Consider the following 9,351-nt stretch of genomic DNA (forward strand, 5'->3'; position numbering starts at 1 on the left):
GAAAACGCGGCGCTATTTGTTCTTTTGTTTGTTTGTTTTTGTTTTTTGAGAGAGTCTCGCTCTGTCGCCCAGGCTGGAGTGCAATGGTGCGATTTCAGCTCACTGCAACCTACACCTCCTGGGTTCAAGAAATTATCCTGCCTTAGCCTCCCGAGTAGCTGGGATTACAGGCATGAGCCACAACGCCTGGTTAATTTTGTATTTTTAGTAGAGATGGGGTTGGGGGAGGAAGAACAGAGATGCCGGTTAAAAAATACCAAACTACAGTCAGATAAGAGGAATAACTTCGGGCCGGGCACGGTGGTACACACCTGTAATCCCAGCACTTCCGGAGGCCGAGTGGGGCTGATCACTTGAGATCGGGATTTTGAGACCAGCCTGACCAACAGGGAGAAACCCCGTCTCTACTAAAAATACAAAATTAGCCGGGCGTGGTGGCGCATGCCTGTAATCCCAGTTACTTGGGAGGCTGAGGCAGGAGAATTGCTGGACCCAGGGAGGCGGAAGTTGCGGTGAGCCGAGATTGAGCCATTGCACTCCAGCCTGGGCAAAAAGAGCAAAACTCTGTCTCAAAAAATAATAATAACAAATAAATAAAAATAATTAGCCAGGCGTGATGGTGCACACCTGTAGTCCCAGCTACTCAGAAGGCCGAAGTAGGAGGATTGCTTGAGCCGGGGAGGCAGAGGTTGCAGTGAACCAAGATTGTGCGCCACTGCACTGCAGCCTGGGCGACAGAGTGAGACTGTCTTAAAATAAATAAACAAACACATAAAAAATAAAATTACACATATGGATCCAGCAATCCCACTTCTGGGTGTATATCCAAAGAAATTGAAATCAAGATGTCAGGGCCAGGTACAGCGACTCACGCCTATAAATCCAGCAGTCTGGGAGGCTGAGGCAGGAGGCTGTCTTGATCCCAGGAGTTCCAACGTAGTGAGATGCCATCTCTACAAAAAGCACAAAAATAAAAACAAAAATAAATCAGATGAGAGTCCAGGCACAGTGGCTCACGCCTGCAATCTCAGCACTTTGGGAGATGGAGGGGGGCAGATCACAAGGTCAGGAGATCAACACCATCCTGGCTAACCTGGTGAAATCCCATCTCTACTAAAAATACAAAAAAAAAAATTAGCTGGGCGTGGAGGTGGGCACCTGTGGTCCCAGCTACTCAGAAGGCCGAGGCAGGAGAACCACTTGAACCCAGGATGCAGAGGTTGCAGTGAGCCGAGATTGCGCCACTGCACTCCAGCCTGGGCAACAGAGGAAGACTCCGTCTCAAAAATAAATAAATAAAATAAAATAAAATAAAAAATAAAAAAATAAAAATCAGATGAGAATATGTACTGACAAAAATAAAAAATAATATTTATAAATTAAAAAAATTTAAACTCTATTTTAGCAACTTTGAAATATACAGTACATTCTTTTTTTTTTTTTTTTTTTTTAAGATGGGGGCCCGCTTTTTCCCCCAGGCTGGAGTGCAGTGGCCGGATCTCACTCAGCTCACTGCAAGCTCTGCCTCCCGGGTTTACGCCATTCTCCTGCCTCAGCCTCCTGAGTAGCTGGGACTACAGGCGCCCGCCACCTCGCCCGGCTAGTTTTTTTGTATTTTTTTTAGTAGAGACGGGGTTTCACCGGGTTAGCCAGGATGGTCTCGATCTCCTGACCTCGTGATCCGCCCGTCTCGGCCTCCCAAAATGCTGGGATTACAGGCTTGAGCCACCGCGCCTGGCCTAGTACATTCTTATTAACCATGATTACCATGCTGTGCAATTGATCACTGAAATATGTTTCTCCAGTCTCGCTGAAGCTTCGCACCCTTTGATCAACATCTTCTCTTTTCCCAACCCTCTCCCACTTCCCCAGCCTCTAGTAGCCACCTTTATACTGTTTCTATGAGATTGACATTTTAAGATTCCATATAAAAATGGGATCATGTGGTGTTTGTCTTTCTGTGCCTGGTTTATTTCACTTAGCATAATGTACTCCGGTTCCATCCATGTTGTCTTGAATGGCAGAATTTCCTCCCTTTACAAGGCTGTATAGTATTCCATCGTGTGTATATGCAACATTTGCTTTATCCATTATGTCCTTTGATGGACACTTAGGTTGCCTCCATGTCTTGGCTATTGTGACCAGTGCTGCAATGAACTTGGGAGAGCAGATATTCCTTCAACATCCTGATTTCAATTCCTTTGGAAATATAACCAGAGGTATATGAGTCTGCTGGATCCATATGTACAATTTTATTTTTATTTAATTATTATACATATATATTTCTTTTTTTTTTTTTTTTTTTTTTTGAGATGAAGTCTCACTCCTGTTGCCCAGATTGGAGTGCAGTAGCGTGATCACAGCTCACTGCAACCTCCGCCTCCTGGATTCAAGCGATTCTCCTCCCTCAGCTTCCCAAGTAGCTGGGATTACAGGCATGTGTTACAACGCCTGGCTAATTTTGTATTTTTAGTGGAGATGGGGTTTCACCATGTTGGTCAGGCTGGTCTCGAACTCCTGACCTCAGGTGATTCACCCACTTTGGCCTCCCAAAGTGCTGGGATTACAGGCGTGAGCCACTGTGCCTGGCCCTTATTTTATATTTTAAATTCTCACTATATTGGAATCCACTACATATGGAATCTCACTATGTTGCCCAAGCTGATCTCCAACTCTTGGTCTAAAGGGATCCTCCCACCTCAGCTTTCCAAGGAGCTGGGATTACAAGTGCAGGCTACCATGCCTGGCTGTCACACGTGTCGTTTTAAGTGTTTAGGCCAGGGTGGCTCATGCTCATAATCTTAGCGCTTTGGGAAGCTAAGGCAGGCGGACTGCAATGTCAAGGCTAGGAGTGTGAGATCAGCGTAGGCAACACAGCAAGACCCCCACCCCACTCCCAACCCCCCGCCACCCCGCACCCCGCTTCATCTCTACAAAACCTTTTTTTTTTTTTTTGAGACAGTCTTGCTCTGTTGCCCAGGCTGGAGTACAGTGGCATGATCTCGGCTCACTGCAACCTCCGCCTCCCAGGTTCATGCCATTCTCCTGCCTTAGGCTCCTGAGTAGCTGGGACCACAGGAGCCTGCCACCACACCCGGCTAATTTTTTGTATAGTAGAGACAGGGTTTCACCGTGTTAGCTGCGATGGTCTCAATCTCCTGACCTCGTGATCTGCCTGCCTCGGCCTCCCAAAGTGCTGGGATTATAGGCGTGACCCACCGTGCCCAGCCTTTTTTTTTTTTTTTTTTTTTTTTGTATTTTTAGTACAGATGGGGTTTCACCGTGTTAGCCAGGATGGTCTCCTCCTGACCTCGTGATCCAACTCGTGATCCACTTGGCCTCCCAAAGTGCTAGGATTATAGGAGTGAGCCACTGCGCCTGGCAATTTTTTTTTTTTGAGACGGAATCTTGCCCTGTCACCCAGGGTGGAGTGCAATGGCTCAATCTCAGCTCACTGCAACCTCTGCCTCCTGGGTTCAAACGATTCTCCTGCCTCAGCCTCCCGAGCAGCTGGGATTACAGGCGCCTGCCACCATGCCCAGTTCAGTTCTATATTTTTAGTAGAGACAGGGTTTCACCATGTTGGCCAGGCTGGTCTCGAACTCCTGACCTCGTGATCTGCCCACCTCAGCCTCCCAAAGTGCTGGAATTACAGGCTGAGCCACCGCACCCAACCCAAAACATTTTTTTAAATTAAAAAATTAGCTGGGTGTGGTGGCAGGCCTCTACAGTCCCAGTTACTCAGTAGGCTGAGGCAGGACGATCCCTTGAGCCTAGGAGTTCAAGGTTGCAGTTAGCTATGATTGTGCCACTTTACTCCACCTGGGACCATGGTGACAGAGCGAGACACTGTTTCAAACAAACAAACAAACAGATAAGTATTCTAGTAGCCACACTAAAAAAATTAAAAAGAGCAAGTGAAAATAATTTTATGTACTTTATCTAACTGGATACATTCAAAATATTATTATTTCAACATGTGTCCAGTTTCAGAATTATTATTGTTAATTTTTCTTGTTTTTTTAGATAGAGTCTCGCTCTGTCCCCCAGGCTGGAGTGCAATGGTGCGATTTCGGCTCATTGCAACCTCCACTTCCCGGGTTCTAGTGATTCTCCTGCCTCAGCCTCTTGAATAGCTGGAACTACAGGCGCGCGCCACCATGCCCAGCTAATTTTTGTATTTTTAGTAGAGACACGGGGTTTCGCCATGTTGGCCAGGGTGGTCTCAAACTCCTGATCTCAGGTGATCTGCCCTCCTTGGCCTCCCGAAGTGTTGGGATTACACGCATGAGGCACTGTGCCCGGCCTCAGCATCAGAATTCTTCATGAGATACTTTACATTCCTTTCATCGCACTAAGCCTTCAAACTCCAGCGTGGATTTTACACTGCAGGCAAATCCCACTTTGGACCAGCCATGTTTCAAGCTCTTAAAGGCAACGTGTGGCCAGTGACTGCCCTATCTACCAGCATAGCGGTGAGCCCTGGCCTGAACACGGATCTCTACTGCGGCTTCCCTGAAGTCCAGATTTAACAGCGTGTGAAGATGGGCCTCTGGAAGGTAGTGTGGAGACTAGAGGCTCTGGAGCCAAATTCCACGGGTTCAAATATTGGCTGTACAACTTCTTTTTTCTTTCTTTAAAAAACAAACAAACAAACAAAAACAGGGTCTTGCCCTGTGGCCCAGGCTGGAGTACAATGGCAAGATCTCAGCATACTGCAACCTCTGCCTCCCAGGCTGAAGCAATTCTCCTGCCTCAGCCTCCTGATGAGCTGGGACTACAGGCCCGCACCACCACGCCCAGCTAATTTTTTGTATTTTTAGTAGAGATGGGGTTTCACCATGTTGGTCAGGCTGGTTTCAAAATCCTGGCCTCAAGGGATCCACCCGCCTTGGCCTCCCAAAGGGCTGGGATTACAGGGGTGAGTCGCCACACCTGGCTGACACCCTGATTTTGACTTTTGGCCTCCAGAACTGTGAAAGAATGAATTTCTCTTGTTTTAAGTCACTGAATTGGTAGTAATTTGTTATAGTAGCAGTTAAGAAACTAATGCAATCTGTTTGGGCTTCTGTCTCCTCCTTACTAATGGCAGAGTTTCTGAGGCTTTTAGAGAACATCTTTTCCAACCCTTCCTCATAGGGAAGGAAACTGAGGCTCAGAGAGAGGATGGAGCCTGAACGAGATCTCAGGCTTCCAGCTCTTCATCCAAGCTCTGTGGGTCACTGTGGAAATTTACAGGATATTTTTCTTTTTTTGAGATGGAGTCTTGTTCTGTCACCCCAGACTAGAGTGCAGTGGTATGATCTCGGCTCACTGCAACCCCTGCCTCCCGGGTTCAAGCAATTCTCCTGGCTCAGCCTCCCAAGTAGCTGGAATTACAGGTACACACCACCATGCCCGGTTAATTTTTTTTGTATTTTTAGTGGAGACGGGGTTTCACTATGTTGGCCAGACTGGTCTTGAACTCCTGACCTCGTGATCTGCCCGCCTCAGCCTCTCAAAGTTCTGGGATTACAGGCGTGAGCCACCGTGCCCGGCCAGTTACAGGATATTTTTCCTGTTTAAAAAAAAAATAGGCCGGGCGCGGTGGCTCAAGCCTGTAATCCCAGCACTTTGGGAGGCCGAGACGGGCGGATCACGAGGTCAGGAGATCGAGACCATCCTGGCTAACACAGTGAAACCCCGTCTCTACTAAAAAAAAATACAAAAAACTAGCCGGGCGAGGTGGCGGGCGCCTGCAGTCCCAGCTACTCGGGAGGCTGAGGCAGGAGAATGGCGTACACCCGGGAGGCGGAGCTTGCAGTGAGCTGAGATCCGGCCACTGCACTCCAGCCTGGGCGACAGAGCGAGACTCCGTCTCAAAATTTCCTGTTTAAAAAAAAAATAGGCTGGGCGCAGTGGCTCATGTCTGTAATCTCAGCACTTTGGGAGGACGAGGTGGGTGGATCACCTGAGGTCAGGAGTTCGAGACCAACCTGGCCAACATGGTGAAACCCCATCTCTACTAAAAATACAAAAAAATTAGCCGAGTGTGGTGGTACATGTCTGTACTCCCAGCTACTTGGGAGGCTGAGACTTGAAACAATCTCTTGAATCTGGGAGGCAGAGGTTGCAGTGAGCCGAGATTGCACCACTGCACTCCAGTTGGGCGACAGAGTGAGACTCCATCTCAAAAAAAAAAAAAAAAAAAAAAAGTACAGAATGTGGACTGAACATAGAGGCTCACACCTGTAATCCTAACACTTTGGGAGTCTGAGGCAGGAGGATCCCTTGAGGCCAGCAGTTTGAGATCAGCCTGGGCAATACAGTGAGACCCCCATCTCTACTAAATTAGCTGGGTGTGGTGGTACACACCTATAGTCCCAGCTGCTTGTGAGACTGAGATAGGAAGTTTACTTGAGTCTAGGAGTTTGAGGCTGCCGTGAGCTGTGATCACCACGCTGCACTCCAACCTGGGTCACAGAATAAAGGTCTCAAAACAGAAACAAAAAACCCAGAATATTTATTGAGTTTTCTTTTAAGGCTGAAACTGAGAGCACAAGATTTGGTTGGAGTCCTAGTTTAGTTGTTTACTTGCTTTGTGGCCTTGGACAAGATTCTACCTTCCCTGTGCCTCAGTTTCTCCCTCTGTAAAATGGGCATGGTGAGATAAGTCATCTCAGAGGATTGTAGTTTGGAGGGCTGTTGTGAGAATCAATGTTACTGTGCAGCATAGTCCTGGAAGTGTTTGTAAATGCTGTAAGACCGGCCAGGCACAGTGGCTCATGCCTCTAATCCCAGCACTTTGGGAGGCTAAGGTGGGTGGATCACAAGGTCAGGAGTTTGAGACCAGCCTGGCCAACATTGGTGAAACCCCGTCTCTACTAAAAATACAAAAATTTGGCCAGGCGTGGTGGCTCATGCCTATAATTGCAGCACTTTGGGAGGCCAAGGCGGGTGGATCTCCTGAGGTCAGGAGTTTGAGACCAGCCTGACCAACATGGAGAAACCCCATTACTAAAAAAAAAAAAAAAAAAAAAATTAGCCAGGCGTTGTGGTGGATGCCTATAATCCCAGCTACTCGGGAGGCTGAGACAGGAGAATCGCTTGAACCCAGGTGGCAGAGGCTGCAGTGAGCCGAGATCACACTCTGTACTCCAGCCTGAGCAACAAGAATGAAACTCTGTCTCAAAAAAAAAAAAAAAAAAGGCTGGCCGCAGGCGCAGTGGCTCACGCCTGTAATCCCAGCACTTTGAGAGGCCAAGGCAAGTGGATCACGAGGCCAGGAGTTTGAGGCCAGCCAGGCCAAGATGGTAAAACCCTGTCTCTACTAAAAATACAAAAATTAGCCAGGCACGGTGGCAGGTGCCTGTAATCCCAGCTACTCGGGAGGCTGAGGCAGGAGAATTGCTTGAACCAGGGAGGCAGAGCTTGCGGTGATCCGAGAATGTGCCACTGCACTCTAGCCTGGGTGACAGAGCAAGACTCCATCTCAAAAAAAAAAAAAAAAATAGCCAGGTGTGGTGGCGCATACCTGTAGTCCCAGCTGCTCGGGAGACTGAGGCAGGAGAATTGCTTGAACCCAGGAGGCGAAGGTGGCAGTGAGCTGAGGTTGCACCACTGCACTCCAGCCTGGGTGACAGAGCAAGACTCAGATTCAGAAAAAAAAAAAAAGCAAAAAAATGCTATAAGACAAGAAAAGTAAATGAGACGCAACAATTGGAAGGCAAGAGAGAAAACTGCCAGATAGATTATCTTTTCTTTTCTTTTTTTGAGATGGGGGCCTTACTCAGCTGTCCAGCCTGGAGTGTATTGTCATGATCATGGCCCACTGCAGCCTTGACCTTCCTGGGCTCAAGTGATCCACCCACCTTAACCTTCCGAGTATGTGGGACTACAGGCACATGCCACCATGCCATGCGATTTTTTGTGTGTATTTTTTGGAAAGACACGGTGTTTGACTATGTTGCCCAGGCTGGTCTCGAACTCCTGGGCTCAAGCGATCTACCAGCCTTAGCCTTCCAAAGTACTGGGATTACAGGTGTGAACCAGGGCACCTGGACAGGTCTCTTCTTGTCCTTTTTTTTTTTTTTTTTTTGTGAGACAGAGTCTTGCTGTTGGCCAGGCTGGAGTGCAGTGGCACAATCTCGGCTCACTGCAACCTCTGCCTCTCAGGTTCAAGCAATTCTCATGCCTTGGCCTCCCAAGTAGCTGGGATTCCAGGCGCATGCCACCACACCTGGCTAATTTTTATATTTTTAGTAGAGACGGGGTTTCACCATGTTGCCCCTGCTGGTTTTGAACTCCTGATCTCTGGTGATCCACCTGCCTTGGTCTCCCAAAGAGCTGGGATTACAGGCATGAGGCTTTGCCCGGCCTAATTTTTGTATTTTTAATAGAGATGGGATTTCACCACGTTGCCTAGGCTGGTCTCAAACTCCTGACCTCAAGTGATCTGCCTGCCTTGTTCTCCCAAAGTGCTGGGATTACAGGTGTGAGCCACCGTACCTGGCCTAATCTATTTAATTTTTTTTTTTTTTTTTTTTTGAGACAGAGTTTCATTCTTGTTGCCCGGGCTGGAGTACAGTGGCGCAATCTCAGCTCACTGCAAACTCTGCCTCCTGGGTTCAAGCGATTCCCCTGCCTCAGCCTTCCGAGTAGTTGGGATTAGAGGCATGTGCCACCATGCCCGGCTAATCTTGTGTTTTTAGTAGAGACAGGGTTTATCCATGTTAGTCAGGTCATGTTGGTCAGGCTGGTCTCGAACTGCCAACCTCACATGATCCGCCCGCCTCAGCCTCCCAAAGTGCTGGGATTACAGGCGTGAGCCACTGCATCTGGCCCCCTTACACTCCTAACTATTGAAGGCCTCTGCCTGGGCAGCATAGCAAGACCCCGTCTCTACAAAAATAAATAAATAAAAGCAGCCAGGAGTGGTGGTGTGCACCTGTAATCCTAACTATTTGGGAGGCTGAGGTGGGAGGACTCCTTTAGCCCAGGAGTTCAAAGATTGCAGTGAGTTATGACTGCACCATTGAACTCCAGCCTGGGCAACACAGTGAAACTTTGTCTAAAATTTAAAAAATGTATTGAGGACCCCAAAGAGTTTTTGTTGATGTATATGATTTCTATCAATATTTACTGTATTGGAAGTTAAAACTGAGAAATTTTGGAAACATTTGTTGATTCACTTAAAAGTAGCTGGGTGCGGTGGCACACACCTGTAATCCCAGCTACTTGGGAGACTGGGGTGGAAGTACTGCTTGAGTTTGAGACCAGCCTGGGCAGCACAACAAGACCCCCATCTCTAAAAATAAATAATAATAATAATAATAATAATAATAATAATAATAATAATAATAATAATAATAA

The sequence above is a fragment of the Piliocolobus tephrosceles genome, chromosome 21, assembly GCF_002776525.5.
Source record: "Piliocolobus tephrosceles isolate RC106 chromosome 21, ASM277652v3, whole genome shotgun sequence".
Classification (NCBI taxonomy): Eukaryota; Metazoa; Chordata; class Mammalia; order Primates; family Cercopithecidae; genus Piliocolobus; species Piliocolobus tephrosceles.